The 16,213-nt window shown below is 50.5% G+C and overlaps 1 protein-coding gene across 3 annotated transcripts in view; it reads right to left on the minus strand.

Annotated features, from left to right (window-relative positions):
• ELFN1 (extracellular leucine rich repeat and fibronectin type III domain containing 1) overlaps positions 1 to 16,213 on the minus strand; it is a 104,581-nt gene that overhangs the window by 30,642 nt on the left and 57,726 nt on the right. For all 3 annotated transcript variants that reach the window (XM_021539699.3, XM_085591685.1, XM_021539698.4), the window contains exon 3: positions 15,396 to 15,528. The gene's annotated coding sequence lies outside the window, so the exon portion shown is untranslated. The remainder of the gene's footprint in view (positions 1 to 15,395; positions 15,529 to 16,213) is intronic.

A 16,213-nucleotide genomic window follows, 5' to 3' on the forward strand; every position in this document is an offset into this window, starting at 1 on the left:
AACCAGCCTTATTACCACTGGGACAAATTCATACTTACCAAAAGAACACAAGTATTTTTTAAGCTGCTCTTGAGCTCCCTAAGTTGCTAAAGTCTTGCTGCTTGCCCTGACAGAGGTCCCTGGGAGCGGTGACACAGAGCCCCAGCAGGGACACGTGGGCAGTGCCAAGTGGGGGCAATCCTTTCAGCCGTGGGCAAGAGGCAGGAAGGTGATTTGGAGCAGGCTCAGCTATGCCAGGCTGCAAAGAGAGATGCCTTCAGTTTTTTAGCTGCACTCTTTTCCTCTAACTGCTGTTTTATGGTAGGGAGACAGGAGGTCTGGAGAAACGTGGGTGGAGAAACCTGGCTACACCTGGGTGGAGATGAGGGGCAGGCATGGGACAGGCTGTGTTTCAAGGAGCACAGCCATGCAGGCAAGGCTGTGTTTCCATTCCTTTAAGGGACAGAGAAAAGCACAACTTTTAAAGGACATGGTGTGCACACAGTGGGCAGCTGTGCCTGGGAAGGCGCTGCTGAGAGGTGAAGGAATGGTCCAGGGCAGCTGAGCAGGCAGGTGTATGAGCTGCAGGGACTTCTTGGGTTTGGATTATCCAGGGGGATAACAGGGATAACTACCTCACCTCCCCACCACAGCTGTCACACTGCTGACAGCAAGGTCAGGACATGGGCAGTGAATGCACTGAGGGAAGTGCAGGGGTGGGATCCCCAGATCTGCCTCTTCTCCCCTTCCTCACCAGAACAAGTGGCCAGGGCAGGGAGATGGGCCTGCAGAAGCTGCCACGGGGAGCAGGGTGCATCTCAGTGGGATGAAGGGCATTGCTGCCAGGCCTCAGGGCTGTCCTGAGTGTGCAGAGCAGGCTGAGTTCTCATACAGCAGAAACATGGGAAAGGAAAATTAAAGCAGCCCCATGGCAACATCCTGAGATCTTCCTTTCCTCTCTTCCCAGGCCATAATACAGTGAGATCACTGGAAGCTGGCTGCTAAATCTGATCTGTCCTGTACTTTGGGAACCCTGAGGTACCACAGAAGTCATCAACAAGCTGCAAAAGTGGCTGCCAACCCAGAGCAAGGAGCATGGCTTGAGCAGGTGGAGGACTGGAGCTGGTGGAGGTAACACTCCTTCATCTGGATTTTGGCCCCTGAACCAGAGGGCTGGGCAGCATGAGCCAACACTGATCTGGAGCCAGCATTTGAAGGACTGCAGAAGAAACTCACCCTCACTGGAGCCCTGCCTGGGCACTGAGTCAGGCACAGCTGCCAGCAGGCTCATGCAGTTGGCCTGTCCTGGGTAAAGATGGGGCTAAGTGGGTCTTCTCTCTGCTGGAGCCTGACTGTGGCACTGCTGAGGAAGCACAGACTTGTGAGGCTGATCCACCAAGTGATGCTGACTGCTCCTCGCTGCAAGCTGTCTCTGAGTGCAGCATGCAGGTTCAAATGCTGCAGAGAAACAAGAAAGGTGTAGCCTTGGAAGGTGGAGGAGAAAGGAAAGGAGCAATTTAATAATGAATATATTATGTAGACATGTCATGCCTCTTGCCTGCTGGCATGGATTAATATCCATAAATCAAAGAGGAAGGAACTGTTTTTAATGCTGGAGATGGATGCTGGTCCTCAGAAAATTGCTAAGGGGGCATTAATAAGGAGAGATGTCTGGGAATGGCTCCAGGTGCATTGGCTGCATGCACAGGAAATGCTGCAGTACTGCTGTCAGCTAAAAATTATTCCTGTGCTGTGGACATGTGTGGTCCATGAGGACAACAGCTTGGGAACCACGGGTCCCCATGTGGAGGTGTTGGTCAAACTTAGGAGGAAGTTGGAGCTGCTCCACAAGGCAGCTCCTTCCCTTCTCTTGCACACCAGGAACATTGGCCCCATCCTTAGACTGTGCTCAGCAAGAAGGGTCACACAGTCTCAGTGATGGCACAGTCTCAGCCTGTGGAAGCCAGGAGCCAAAGCTGAAGTGAGATGTGCCATTACATCCATGCTGCCTCTGCTGGGCATGCAGTCACCATAGACAGGAGGCAGGGACAGCATCACCCACAGCCACCAGCACTGCCAGGACACAGGGGATGGGGAGTGGCACCTCTCCCTGCTGTTCCATGAAGCACTGGATCAAGCAGAGATCAAGATTACCCTCTGGGTCTAGGAGGAGCCCTGCATTGTGAAAGAAGGAGCTCTGAGCTTACAAGGAGGGGGCAGAGGGCAGAAGCCCAAAGCTTGGAGCATCTCTCTGCAATGTTTCTGGAGCTCACCCTGAGGGTGGCTGGTGGGTGTCTGGGCAAGATGCAATTACCCTGTTGAACGAGCACAAGCCTTAATGCATCCATCAGGGATGACCTCCTTGGGATATTTCCTTTTCAGCAGCACAAAGCCCCTCCTAGGACTTCAGAGGGGTGTTAAACCCAGGGGCAATGGCACAGTGAGACCTTTCACATCCCCAGGAGGGCTCTGTGTGGGGAGGGCTGCTATCAGGAAAAGGGGGAGGGGAGTCCCTTTTGCTGTTTGTTTTTCTCCTGTCAGTGTTTTTTTCCTAAGTTGAGGGCATTGAGTGCCAGGATTTTGTTAATCACATTTTATGTGCATTTTAAAAACCCCTGAAATCTTCACTTTTTAAGAGCATCTGCTCCTCTCCCACCCGCCCTGTAATCTGGCAGGGGCTGCCTCTCATGCCTGCTCACTCTCTGCCCTTCCTGGGACCACCTCCTTCCACTCGCTCTGACCCACTTTAGGCGTCAGATTTGCAGCCCATCGGCACAGCCGGGGGAAGAGGCTGGATTCACAGGATAAATTCACAGAGCCAGGGAGGCAGCCAGGGCTGGGTGAGCAGAACAGGCTCAGGAGGCTGAGCAGGACAGGCTCTCCTGGAGAGAGAGACACCCACATGCACGTGGAGAGGTAAGAAACCTGCCAGGGAGAAGCCTGGGAGCAAAGGATGCTAAGAAAGCATCTGTTCACAGTGTGAATGGATTAGAGGGGAAAAGGGGAAGGAAAACAAGGCAGGAAGGAGGTGAGCGAGGGAAGGGCATGGCAGAGAGGGGCACAGAGCAGTGGAATTCTCACCAGCCAGGCAAAGCTCTGCACAGCACAGCTGCTGCTTCTCAGGTTGCACTGCAAGGGAAAAGTGGGAAAATGTGATAGGGGAGAAAGCTTGGTCCGAGCACAGGGGGAATCTGCCACCCGAGGGCTAGAGCAGGATGGGGGGTAGGGCAGTTGCTGGCTTGGAGGACCTTGAGGGCTGCTGGGACTGAGCTGTAGAGACAGAAAGGAGAGATGGAGGAGGCAGAGTATTAAGAGATGCTTCAGCATTTCAGGGCTCATTCAAAACGAACACTCAGCTCCTGCAAGGTTCACCTCATGTGGTGAAGCAGCCCCAACTTCTGACAGCAGAGAAGAAGCAGCTGCTGTCCCAGGGTCCCGGCAGAGGGATGGAAACCCCAAGCATGAGATCCAGAGAGCTGCTACAAGCCAATCCATGTGGCAACATCAGAAAGCCGTGCTGGGGCCGAGCTCACAGGCAGACAAGCTTAGCTCTCAGAGAGCAGGGAATTGCTATCTGTCTGTGTCTCCCTCTGTTTTCCCTGATTTTATTGTGTTTTGTTTAATTGAATCACACACACACATGCACATAAAGGCCCAACTTGTGGTGTAAAGTCTGTGAGGAAATGAGCAGCAAATTAACGTTCCAGGAGGAGCGATGCTGAGCACACACACGACACTCGGCACGAGCTGCGAGCAGGAGGAGACAGGAGAAACTGGCAGAGAGGGAAGAGGGAGCTGCAAAAAGGATTTTCCTAGGGGAAATGGAGCCCTAGGAAACGGGAGGAAGCAGAGCAAGGGAAGAAGGAAAACCTGAGAGGAGAAGTGAGAGGACAGCACAGATGATGCTGGTGGTTCCTGTGGTCACTGTGCCCAAACTCTGACCCCTGTGTGGAGCAGTTCAGAGCACAGGGAGAGAAAGCTCACACAGCTTGTGGCCCGGGGATGGCTGGGCTCAAGGGACATGGCTTCAACTCCATCACTGCTCCAGGGCTCTCCTGCCCAAATATGAGCAAAACACTCCTCTGGACCTGGTACCAAAGTCCACCAGGATCACTGCCATGATTAGCTCAACCTCTCTCCTCTGGCATGGCACTCACATCCCTCCCTCAGTTCTCAGCTCAGCCAGGACCCCCACTGCCCTTCCTCTTGTCCCATCTGCTGTACCTGCAGCTCCATACAAGATGCTCATGCTCAGGAGAATATTGAACACTGAGGAATGATGGACATGTGGGGCGAGGCCATGAAATGCTGGGCCATGTCCTCCAGCACTCCCCAGGCTCCTCATCCCCGCAGAGCTGCACCCCAACAGCATCATCCAAACCCTGGATGAGCAGTGCAACCCTCAGCAGCCTGTGGCCACAGGGCAGAGGGCAGGGACACCGAGGGGAAGGAGCATCTCTAGGACAGAGGGCTGTCTGTGCAGACAGGCAGCTCTCTGCCCCCTCCTCACCTCCCAGCTCACCCCGCTCACAAGGGGCTGGGAGGCAGCACAGCACGGATCAGCCCCTCCTCAGGATGAGTGCTCTTCAGTACTGAGAAGTGCAGGGTTAAAGGATTCTGATTATCCTGCCCAGGCTCACTGTGACAGGCCTCACATGTGTTCAGTCACATCCAGATATGAAGCCACTCTGAAAACCAAGACATTTATTCAAAGGAGCAGCAGCACTGCACACACATCTGCCTGTGTAAAGGAGAACTTCAAAAGGGCTGACAGTCACAGAGCCAGCAGTAACCTTTGGCTAATTAGCTGTCTTGATTTTCTTGCCGTTTATTTTTATACTTCTTGGGCTCTGAAATGCATTTACTGTAATGTCAGAAAGGCCATGGTAAATATAAAGCTTTATAGCAATAAGTATATCCACCCCACTGAGCTTTTGGGACTGACATCTCCAGCTTGGTGTGAGCTAGGTGGAGTGACAAAGCTTCGCTGAGGTTTTTGTCTTGCATAGGATTTACTGAGACTGTGCTGGTGGAAATCATAAAGGCACCTAGGGCAAAGCAGGTATGGGCATGGAGCACAATGAGCACAGAGCAGAGGGCACCTGTAATGGTGCTTTCCTGAGGTCAAACCACAAATGAGCAGAAAAGACAGAGGGGTGAAGAAGTCTGCAGGATGCAAAGCCATCAGCCAGCTCACCAAGGAGAGGTGAGGTCAAGAAAAGCAGGCAACCAGGAAGGTGAGAGTGATGCTGAACCTGCAGAGAGGAGCAGGTGGGACCCCATTCTAAGCATTTAGGAAATCATCAATGGGAGCTGCACTGCCTGTAGAAGCCACAGAGCCTTCCTGCTCCTGGAGGGAGGAGAAGGCCTGGAAAGATGCTTTGGTTAGATCTCAGTCAGTGAGGCATTTTCAAGTTTCACTGGGGTGGAAGTTCAAGAAACACATGGAAACAGCCAGCAGCTGTTGCACTCAGCACTGTTCTGTCTCCTCTGCAATAGCAGGGCCTATTGAAGCAGGTCACTGCTCCCCACCCCAGCTGTGCTTGAAATAAGTCTGTGCTCCAGGTGTCACTGCACAGTGCCACAGACACCCTGTGAGCCTTGTCAGAGGGCTTGTGACTCTCACTGAGGCACCCCAGGCCTTCCCTGACAAAGTCAGCCCCTTTTTCCTGGCTGACACCCCGTCCATCCCAGCAGCTCCTGCACTCCAGGGCTCTGCGTGGCAGCTGCTGAATGCCTCTGGCCGAGGTGCTGGGGTTAAGCTGAGGGTGTGCACAGCCTGGGATACCCCTGAATCTCTCTGCAGGGACATGCAGCCCACTCCTGCAGGGCAAAGCTCCTGCCCTGGGGCTGGGCACAGACGTGGGACCAGGCTGAGCTGCACTGTGAGGAAACACCAAGGGTAAGAAAACAGCTTCGTTATCTCTGCACTGTGATCTCCAGCACAAACCACTCAGTATGTGGCTCTCCCTGGACTGTGCACAGAGAAGATCAGTGGAAAGAAAACAAAGAGACCAGTGCATTAATGATCAGAAATGAAGCAATGCTCCTCTGCCCCCAGATCTAGCAGGGAGCGTTCTGAGTCCCTGCAGATGGGTGGCAGGCACCCAGGACTTCAAACAGCCTTCCCTCCCAGCTGCTGCTCCTCCTGCCTGGCTGGGTGTCAGTCCCAACACTGCCCTGTGCACCAGCTAGAGAACTCAGTGCCAATTAAAACCCAGGCTCTTGTGTCCTTTGAACTGCAGAGAAACAAAACTCGTGAATTCAAACTTTGCCTTTTTTTTTTTCCCCAAATTATGTCAGGAGTTGAGAAGCTGAGTGCAACAGCTGCTGGCTGTTTCCATGTGCTTCTTGAACTCCACCAGTGCAGCTATGCTGGAGTTGGTAACTCCAAATCTTTCATTTTAAGGGTCAAATCATAATATAGTCACTCAGGGAAGTTAATAGGAAGTTTACCTGTGACTCAGCTATGTAAAGTCAACAAGAAATTCCCAACTGATCATAGTGATACACAGTTCCATGTCCAATGCCAAGCATCCCTTCTACAAGTCAAACTCATATTTTCATTTTTAAACCCATTCTTCCACTTAGAGCTTGTGCTGATCAGAACCAAAATGTCTCAGATGGCTGAGCAAACTTTGGGACTGGCTTCAGCCAGCACTCCAATCTGAGTCTCTTCATGAGGCTCAGGTGTTTCAGGACTGAGCTCTCTGCTGGGATAATGCACCTGCAAGACACAGCATGGCTGTGTTCAAGCCCTTGGTGTGCAGTTGGTTGAAAATCTCTTTGGCCTCACCCAAACACCTTAAAAGCCCTTTGTACCAACAACCTGGGTTGCTTTAAATGATGAATACCATGGGGGAAGTTTGAAAGCATCTTAAACAACATCAGGTTTGTGAGCAGAGCCAGGCACTGTCGTACCCACAGTCCTAAAACCAGCCACAGGGTGATGGTGAGCAGCCAGCACTGAAGGTTTCAGTGACAGGGAAGGATTACATTGCTCAAGGAGAACAGGACACACTTGCAGCAACAAGACTCGCCCCTATCAGCCCTTTTATTGCCTATTTACCTCAGACAGATGTGTGTGATGCCTGTGTAATCCCAGCCTCTGGCATGGCCAAAGCCAGGGCATGGTGCAGGAATCTTTTAAAGGAGCTGGTGCCATTCAGGCAGGAAGGGTCCTGAGCTCGTGGGTCATGCATATATGCCTGCATATCCATTATTAAAGCCCTCCACATGACAGCTGCTGGCTGTTATCTACAGACTCCCTCCACTGATGCCTCTCTCTGAGTCATGGCTGCATAAAGCTCCTTGACAGACCTGGAGGATGAGAGATGTGGTAAAATCCCAAACATGAGTATTGCATCAAAGGTTCTGTGGTTATCAGAGCACAAATAACATCTTCCTCCCAATTTCAGGGGCAGGAATAGTGCAAGGGCTGTCTAACCACCCTGCTGGAGCACAGGGTCCATACCCAGGGGCCCAGTGTGTCAGGGCCAGTCCCAGATGCTCCACAGGGGTGCAGTGAGGTGGTCTGTCCATGCTGCTGGCAGAGGAGCTGGGAAAATCAGCAAGGAGCTGGTGGGTGGACTTGAGTGGGATTTCTCCTGCATGGAGAGCTCAGCAGTCCTCCACGCATGCCTGGCAGTGTCAGTCACTCCTGGTTTAGCTGACACACAGGAGAGCCTCATGAGGGACTTGGAGAGGATGCTGCACACTAATGGTGGGAGATTGCCCCACGTGCCTTCATGGATGGGCAGAGGCACTGTGCAGTGCAAAATGAAGAGGAATGGCTGGGACAGTCTCCCCTCTCCTGATGACCTTTCTTCTTTCATTATCATCTTTCTTATTCTCCCCAGGCCTTCCACCTGCTCTGGAGCTGCTGCTGCCTCAGCCACCCAAGAAGAGTGAAGGATCCTGATGGACACAACAGCCACTTCCAACAGCAGGTACCCTGCACTGCCACGGGCTTTCATTTACAGACACTATTCCAGCCAACCCTTGAGGCTGGGCAGGAGGTTTTCCACCCATATTTTGCTGGAGCTCTGCTCTGGGGGATAGCTGTGCCCCCAGGAATCAGCACTGGGCTCCAAGGCAGGGGGACCTGCATGGGGAAAAGACCCCAGTCTGGGAATAGACAAGAAACAAGACATCAGGGAGAATCACTGTTTCCATAGTGGGTTTTCTAGCAGAGAGAACTCTGCTCCTTCCAACTCCATCTCTCTGCAGTCAGTGACTCCTCCACCATGTATTACATTTGATTCTGTAAGTGCAAAGCAATTTCCATTGAGGGTAGGGACAGTGAAGCACGGGGAAAGGGGAGAATAATATCTCATCTTTTTTTAATCCCCACAATCCCAAAGGATCCTGGTGCCCTTTGCTTTACTTTCTATATGTATGCACAGTTAATTAGCATTACCACAGAACTGCAGGTATTCTCAGACTTAGTAGAGGGAATATCTTGTAATAGAAGGGTAAGCAAATTGTTTCTGCTGTTTTCATTACAGCCAACTTTGATTATCCAGGGAAATGGGATAACAGTCACAAAGCAAAAACATGGATAACATGAGACCTATGCAAATTAAGCTGGGAGGGAAAAAAGTGATGCTGAGAGTAATGAAGGAAAGAAAGGTCAGTGATACTGATTAAGGAGCAGGGAGATCCCTGTGTTAGCACTGCCTTAAGCTCACAAATCCATACACAAAGGTACCTGGGCATAGCAGTTATGGAGCAAATCTATAGGGTCTGTCACTGTGAGAGGGAAGCAGAGACATCCCCTGCCCAGCAAGGCCAAGCTGCAGCAGAAGGAGGCGAATTGCATTAATGCTGAGCATTTCAAAGCCTCTGTGTGAGGGATTTGTCATTAAAATGAATAAGATTTGGGCACTCAACCCACCTCCTCCCTACATGAGCAGGAAGAAACCCAATTTAAAGGTCAGAGTCTTAATGGTTTTTACTCTGTATATACCAGGATAATTCCTCTCCAAACAGAAATCCAGCACCTCCTCGGTGAGGCATAGGCAGGGTTTGAAGGAGCACAAGAGCATCCATAGCTGAGCAGGTACAGGAGTACAGACAGGTACAGCTTCTATGCTAGAGGAGACTCCAACTCCATCTCCTTGCAATACAGCCCAAGAGCAGGAAAAGGAACAGCTCTGGAGTTCCTCTGTAGTCCCTCATCTCAGCAAAGACAGGATTCACTCCGCCCTGTCAAAGGGGATGTTCAAATCCTTGGCACCAATATCGTGGAGGCAGCTCTGAAAAATCTCTGGTGGTGGGTGGATAAAAAGGGCACCAGTGGAGATGAGACAGAGAGAAGAGAGGGAGGAATCTTAGAGGAAGAACCTTCTTAATAGGTTTTATTGATTTAACCCAAAGAGAGAACAGTAGGGGGAAATATATGCCATTTAAATGTAAACCAGCAATAAAAATAATCATTAGAGTCATAATCTCAATCTGTTAGCATTTTATGTAGAAAAGATCTTAGTGGGAAATATTTTCTGAGTAAACTATTTGCATTTACTTAGTATGAAGGAGCCTCTTAAATATAACTCAATCACTATCATGGGCTTTTTTGCAGGGGTTGTTATCTGTACTCAGTTCTTGCAAGTGCCTATGATTTCACAGCTCCTGTAGAGCCCATCTTGGAGAATTTGCTGGCCCACCCCAGTTGGGATCTCCTGTCTATATCCCTGTGGATGTTCCTGTTTCCATACTGGAAATACCTGTGGGTTTCAATGGCAGCTATAAATCATCACTCTCCACCCAAATGGTGATGTGACTTTGTGACTGGCCAAGAAGGCTGCATCCCTTGCTCAGATCTTGTGAGCTTTAACTGAGGAAAAGTAACTTCAGAGTGTGTTTCCAGGCCCTGCATATTCCAGAAGAAGTGAGAACCACCTGACCATCTCTTTTAGCTTTCCCTCTTCTAAAATAAAAGGAAAATGAGGGGTTTCCCCTTTGCAGAGGAGCTGCAGGGCTGGCAGTGAGGCTGCAGGGCAGGAAGCCCTTTCCTGGTGCAGGAGGGGAGATTGGATGTGCCCACCTGTACCTCAGAAGGAGCTTTTCTGGTCAGTGTCTTGTCCCCAAGACCAGACCCCGTGGGGACATGGCTCTGCCCACGTGCAGGGGCCCAGGGGAGGTCACTGTCCCTGTGACTCCCACGCCATGTGCATCTCAGCCACAAAGGAAGGGATAAATACCCTCTTCTGCCTGGGGACACCTTTTAATCTTCTTGCTAGATTTTCATACACTAGCCCAGACTCCCAGCTGGGCCAGGCATGATCTCATTTAGCATCCCATGCACAGAGGAAGCTAAACCGAGGCTGCTATTTTATGCCATGCACTGGTAGGGACTGGGGATGCTCTCACTGATGGCACTGGGGGTTCTCACCACCCTGCAGCAGCCATACCATACCCCAGAGGGGAGAACATCCCGTGGAGGCAGACACCTGGACCAGCATCCCCACTGGGATGGGGGATGGCAGCAGACAGTGCTGGGAAACTGGTCAGCCCCTTGCAGAGCTGCTGGTGGCAGGAAATTTGTGGGCAGCAGGTGCCAGAGCAGCAGCTCTCCAGGGACCAGGCAAAAGCCAGGGCTCCACACCAGCAGCTGCCACTGGCAGAAGCCATTGCAGCTCCTGGAATGGGTCTGGTCCTGTGTGCACAGCCCGGGGAGCTGGTCTGGCCCCCAGTGCCCTGCTCATCACCACATCTCCACACTCACAGTGGTCCTCACGCTGTGTGGGTAATTCAGGCTCACAGGGGGGTTATTAAAATCCATTCAAAGCTAATGTCAGCCAGTTCGGTGTTAATGTCAGTGGCTGAGAGGCACAGCAGGAGTGGGTGGAGAAGGACTTTGATTTCCCCACTCGAATTTCCAAGCGGGGTGGGCTTGGCGGGCAGTGGTGGGGAACGGGGAGCGGTGGCAGGCGCAGGGTGCAGTGCCACATGTCACACAGCAGACAGGTGGGACTCACAGCCAAACATTTCACTCCATGTTTTGCTTGACAACCTCTCTCCCTGGCTGCCCATTTCAGAGGCATGTTATCTGCCAGGATCCCAGCAGGTGAGTCTGCCTGAGCAACCAGCTCTGCACAGAGGCTGGGAAGGGGCTGTTGGTGTTGCTCCATGTGGGACTCCATCAGGAATTTCAGGTGGATTGGGCATCACCCCCAGGCACTTCCCATCAGGTGCATTTGGAGGTTCAAACCACATGCCCCAATTTCTGCACTGACTCACAACTCCTCAAAAAGCAGGCCTGGAGTTTGCTCACAGCAGTCCAGTGAGTCCAAGCCATCCCCTGGATTTTGGAAAAATCCGGGTAATTTCAGGATGTGGCCAGCATCATGCAGGCTAAGATAAGAGTAATCGGGGCTCCGGCCGTAAGCCGATTCCTCACATATGACAGGAAGGAATTAGCCCCGTCTCTCCACCCTGTTTGTACACATGGCACACAGCTGGCAGGGGTTCTGAGCCACCAGGACACGTGTGTCCCCAAGCTGGCCAGGGACAGGGTGACAAGGATCCTGTGCAGGCACTGCACAAGGCCCACAGGCAGAAGAAGAGGTACCAGCAGCAGAAGAAATCTGCTCTGACCATCACTCACAGGACAGGTTTTCCCCCCAGCCCCTTGCACTGGCACAGCAGTGCTGGGAACCCCCGGGTCTCCTTCCCAGGAGCTCCTGCCCTGGCTCTCCCCCAGGTTTCAGCATCTGTTTGCAGCGGGGATTCCTCCACGCTGGCTGAGAAATGCATTTGCATTGCAGTCTCTTAATAGCTCATCCTGTCTGGAAGCTTTTCCTCGTGTGTAAATACAATGTGTAGAACAGTGGCCTCGTTTCACACTATAGGAGTGCACCAGACACAGCTAAAGGTACTGAGGATGGCTTGAATGGTCCAAATTTAACATTTGGTTATGTAGGCTGAATATTTCAGTGAGTTTTTACGTTAGAAGATGCTGTAAATGGAGCCTAACCTCCTAGAGAGTGACTTTTACCCAGGGATTTAAATCAAGTCTGACCATTAAGCTTCATCTTTCTGACAGATAAAAATTAGTCTGGTTCATAAGCAAGGGGGACAGCTGCTGAAGGCAGACTGATCACACGCCACAGGATCAAAGTGTTGAACAACATCTCTGAAGGGCAGGAGGTCCTGCCTGATGATACAGCCACAAACCAGGTTATTTTGCTTTAGCTTGTCTGATTTGTGAAATGAGAGTAACAAGCAGTTCTGAGGTCAAAGCCAGTGTTCAAAAGCAATACTTGGTGCTGCTGTTTTCACCTAGAAAATAGCTGCTATTCAAAAACCAACAGTATTAGAGAAAAGTGAAACTCTAGTGGTTGCCAGCAATCGGCCAGATGGGTCAATGAGGTGGTTTGGGGTGGCAGGAGGATTGAGATGTGTGGCACTAGCAGACCCAAGTCCCCTCCTGAGTCCCTGGGGAGAGGGGCCAGGGGGGTGGGAAGGAGTTGCATCTTCCTGCAGCTGGCATCTTGTGCCGCGTGGCAGGTTACCAAGCAGCCGAGAGCAGGAGATGATTTCTTTTGCCAGTTTTCTAATTTATCTAATGAGCAAGAAAATAAATCAAGCTGACAGTCACCCAGGTGGTTTTGAGCCTCAGCTCCTCACAGTCCCCTTGCTCTCCCAGCCCATTTTATAACAGGGTTATAACCCGAGGACACAGCACTAACTCCTGCTATAATCTTTTCTTTACCAACATCACTTAGCAGATGGAGTCATTTAGATGTGCTCACGTTTAAATGAGTGGCTTGCCCTGAAAGGGACAGAGCTGGGGCTGCTGGCAAGGTTTTTGGGATCGTTAGCCTAGAAAATGCTTAGCAGGGGAAGCAGTTGGCAGGCAGATTTCACGGACATGGCACTGCTGTCCTCTGCCAGCAAAATTACAAGGCTGAAATCCTGGAGCTGGATGGGGCCAAAGCGTTCACAGCAAACAATTTAATTGATGAATGAAGTGAATTGCCCAGGAGACGGGTTTTAGGCATCTGCTCACTGCCTGGATCTGCTCGGAGAAGGGTTTGCACAGCTGGGTGTGTCCTGGGCTGGGCTGGCTGGGGCTCCCCAAGGTGGGAACCTCCAGCAGACCCCCTGGGCACCTCCTCCCTGTCAGAGCAACCCAGTGCTGTGAGCCTGGCTACCTCCAGGCTTGCCAACCCAAGGTACTTACAGTTGCTACTGCTCCTAAGCCTTCGTGGCTGGACCATGCAGAATTCCTCAGCACTCAGTGTTGGAAACGGGGCCAGCACAATGCAAGGAAGAACAGCACCAGTCTAAACAGCAAAAGCTACTTTTCAGCTCCTGCAAGAAATTCCATAGCACTCTCAGAGGTCTCTCCTCTCTAGCTCCCTGACCTCCTGCACAAGGCTACCTCCATAAGCTCCTTTCATTTGGTCTAATAAAGTAAACTAGTTCTCCAGCTCTTCTAAGGAGAATAGGCATAAAAATGTACATTGAGATGAATGCTTACAACCCTTGAAAATACCTCTTGCTTGTGAAAAGGCTTCTGAGGAATGAATAGAAGGGACAATGATTACCAAAAAAGGAGGAAATATTGTTCATGCTGCCTGGGAAGCGTTTGACCCAGCCCTTGCAAAGGCTGGGGAGAAAAAGGAGGAAGAAGGCAGGGAGCTGAGATACTAATGGCAATCACTGCTCTGCTGGGAGCAATATCTCTCAATGTCCACGGAGATCAATCACAAATTACTCAGCCTAATAGTTCTCAAAACAAACTCTAATTCTGCTCCTTTGTGGCAGGCATGGAGCTTTCTCTGCAAGGCCCATTTTACATCTTAGGTTACTCAGTGCTGGATGGTGTAACACTCCATTGTGAAATCCCTGCAGGAGCCTTTGATGCCAGCATCTTCCAGACGAGATGCAGAGCTTATCAGCTCAAATAACACAACTGTCTTTTATCCTTTGTGTCCCAAGCCTGCTGTTTTGGCACTTATATTTGTAATCCATTGCCTGGCTCTGGGTCTGGATCCATTTGGACAGGCAAGCTGTCTATCTGTCTGCATTGCTGAGATATTTGTGTCTGCCCCAAGGGGCCTGAGCACCTAAGCTCTGCTTATCTTCATTGATGCTTAGGTTCTTAAATGGTTAAAAGTCATTTTGGAAAGGTGGTCTTAAGGGCTGTAGGCTTGTAGATGCTTTCAAAATTACTTCCCCCAGGCCAGGCTGTCCATCTTTCCCTGGGACTGCATCCCTGGTCTGGTCTGGCTTCCAGACATGCCTGTGTGCCTCCGACTCTGCTGTCCCTCCCTTCCAGATCAGTGCCAGCCCACAGACCTGCCCGCCTTTCACCAGCACTACATTTTTTTTCAAAAAAGGACAAATGAGCTGGAAGAAGAAAAGGTGAAAACATTATAATAGCTGTGGGAAAAGGCCGCTGCTAAAGATTTGACAATGCTGGAAATAGAGGCTCAGAGAAAAGTTTTTCTCCAAAAATTATTCTTTTCAATCCCAACAGCACAGTGAAGAGAAGTTAAGGCACACTTTTTAACACCTTTTGTACTCAAATTCGAAATTCACCTGTGTAACCAAGCAATAACAGAAATAATCTTTTTTTATCCAGCTGCACATTTTGCTACAGAAATTTGTTTCCATTAAGCTATTCCCTTTTGTCCTCTTAGAAAGCATCTTTTAAATAATAACAGTGTAAAAAAAAATACACACTACCCAAAAAACTCAACCCTGTCAACCGTGCACTTTTATACAAAAGTTATCTCCTTCTTTCAATGGATTGATGAAAACCCTTTTCATAATGTCAAGGTGGAGATGAGGAAGAGAGAGAAAATTTCAAAGTGCCCAGCACAGCCAGTCATTTGAACAGGGAACATGGGGCAAAATCTGGTCTTAGAAAACTGAGCTACAGCTCCAACATAAACCAAATATTCTTTTTCTGCTTTGTAAAACAGAATTTTGTAGAAGTTGGGATGGAGGCATGCACTGCACTTCTCATCTGCAGGGCAGAAATAATGTGCTTTTTCTTTATTCCTTAAATCTCAAAAGAAGAATGCGAATTCAACCTTAAAAAAAAAAAATAAAAATTAAGTATGCAACCATGATAAGTCTCACTGCTGCCACACCTTCAGGAGTGCAGCAGGCACGGCTCAGCTGCTCAGGGATTCTCCAGGAAGGTCAGCACTCGGAGCAGAGTCCCTCCAGGAGCCACCATGGGGTCAGCAATGTGAGGAACACAACCCTGGCTCGCTGTCGTGTCTGCATCACGCTCTTTCCCACTGGGAACGAGTGCCACGAGGCTCCCCTGCACCCCCCACTCCTGGGGAGCCTTTCCCAGCACTCAGCCCTCTCCAGAAAAACCTGCTCCATCCTGCTGGCTCTCTCCCAGCAGCAGCTGTCTCACTAGAGATGCCATGGACAGGGCCACCCCTCACCTCTGAGCCTGTGTCACTGCTGGGCACAGCCACACTCCTGGATGTCTCCTAGTTGCTGTCCTCAGGGGCTGGCAGGCACACTGGACACGGCGTTCAGGATCCCACGAGGTGGTCACCAAGCCCAGGGGTTAAACTGCAAGGATAAAAGAGAAAGCATAAGAGGGAGTTTCAACAAAGGGGATAAAAGATTGATTGATGTATCGATTAATTACCGAGCCATCCCAGGGACAGAACAGCTGCTTAAGCCATGGATCAAACACAGAGACACAGGGATCAGAGGTGAAGGGGAAGAAGACCACAGGGAGGTCCAAATGAGAGCAGCTGCTCAACAGAGTAACTAAAAGAGATTTCTCTTCCCTTATAGAAAGGGATTGCCTTATAGAAAGTCCTTGCCAGTGGATCTGGGACTGTGAGAAATGCTGGAAGGGGACCTGGGACTGAAATAAAGAGAATGGGCCAAATGCCAGACAAGGATGGAAAAAGATGCAGGGAAGATGGATAGCTCTGGGCATGCCCAGGGCAGATGGCACAAAACATCAATGCAGAGCTCCTGGAGGAGTGAGGAGCCACTGCCACCACCAGCACCAACCAACCAGCATATGCAGGTTTTAAGAAGTTTAATAATCCTTGTTATACCTGAAGATCAGCCTCATAAATGTATTTTGAAATCTTAAGTGTGATTTTATTGCTCTCAGTGGTCAGTTCCTACACCTACATTGTTTTTCTATTACTTTTGGATGCCTGGCTGGCCAGGGCTCTCTCTGCTTCCCACTGCTGTCAGCTCCTGCTCACCTGCGATGCCAAACAACCAGTACAGC

The sequence above is a fragment of the Lonchura striata genome, chromosome 14 (assembly GCF_050655825.1).
Source record: "Lonchura striata isolate lonStrDom1 chromosome 14, ASM5065582v1, whole genome shotgun sequence".
NCBI classification, from domain to species: Eukaryota; Metazoa; Chordata; class Aves; order Passeriformes; family Estrildidae; genus Lonchura; species Lonchura striata.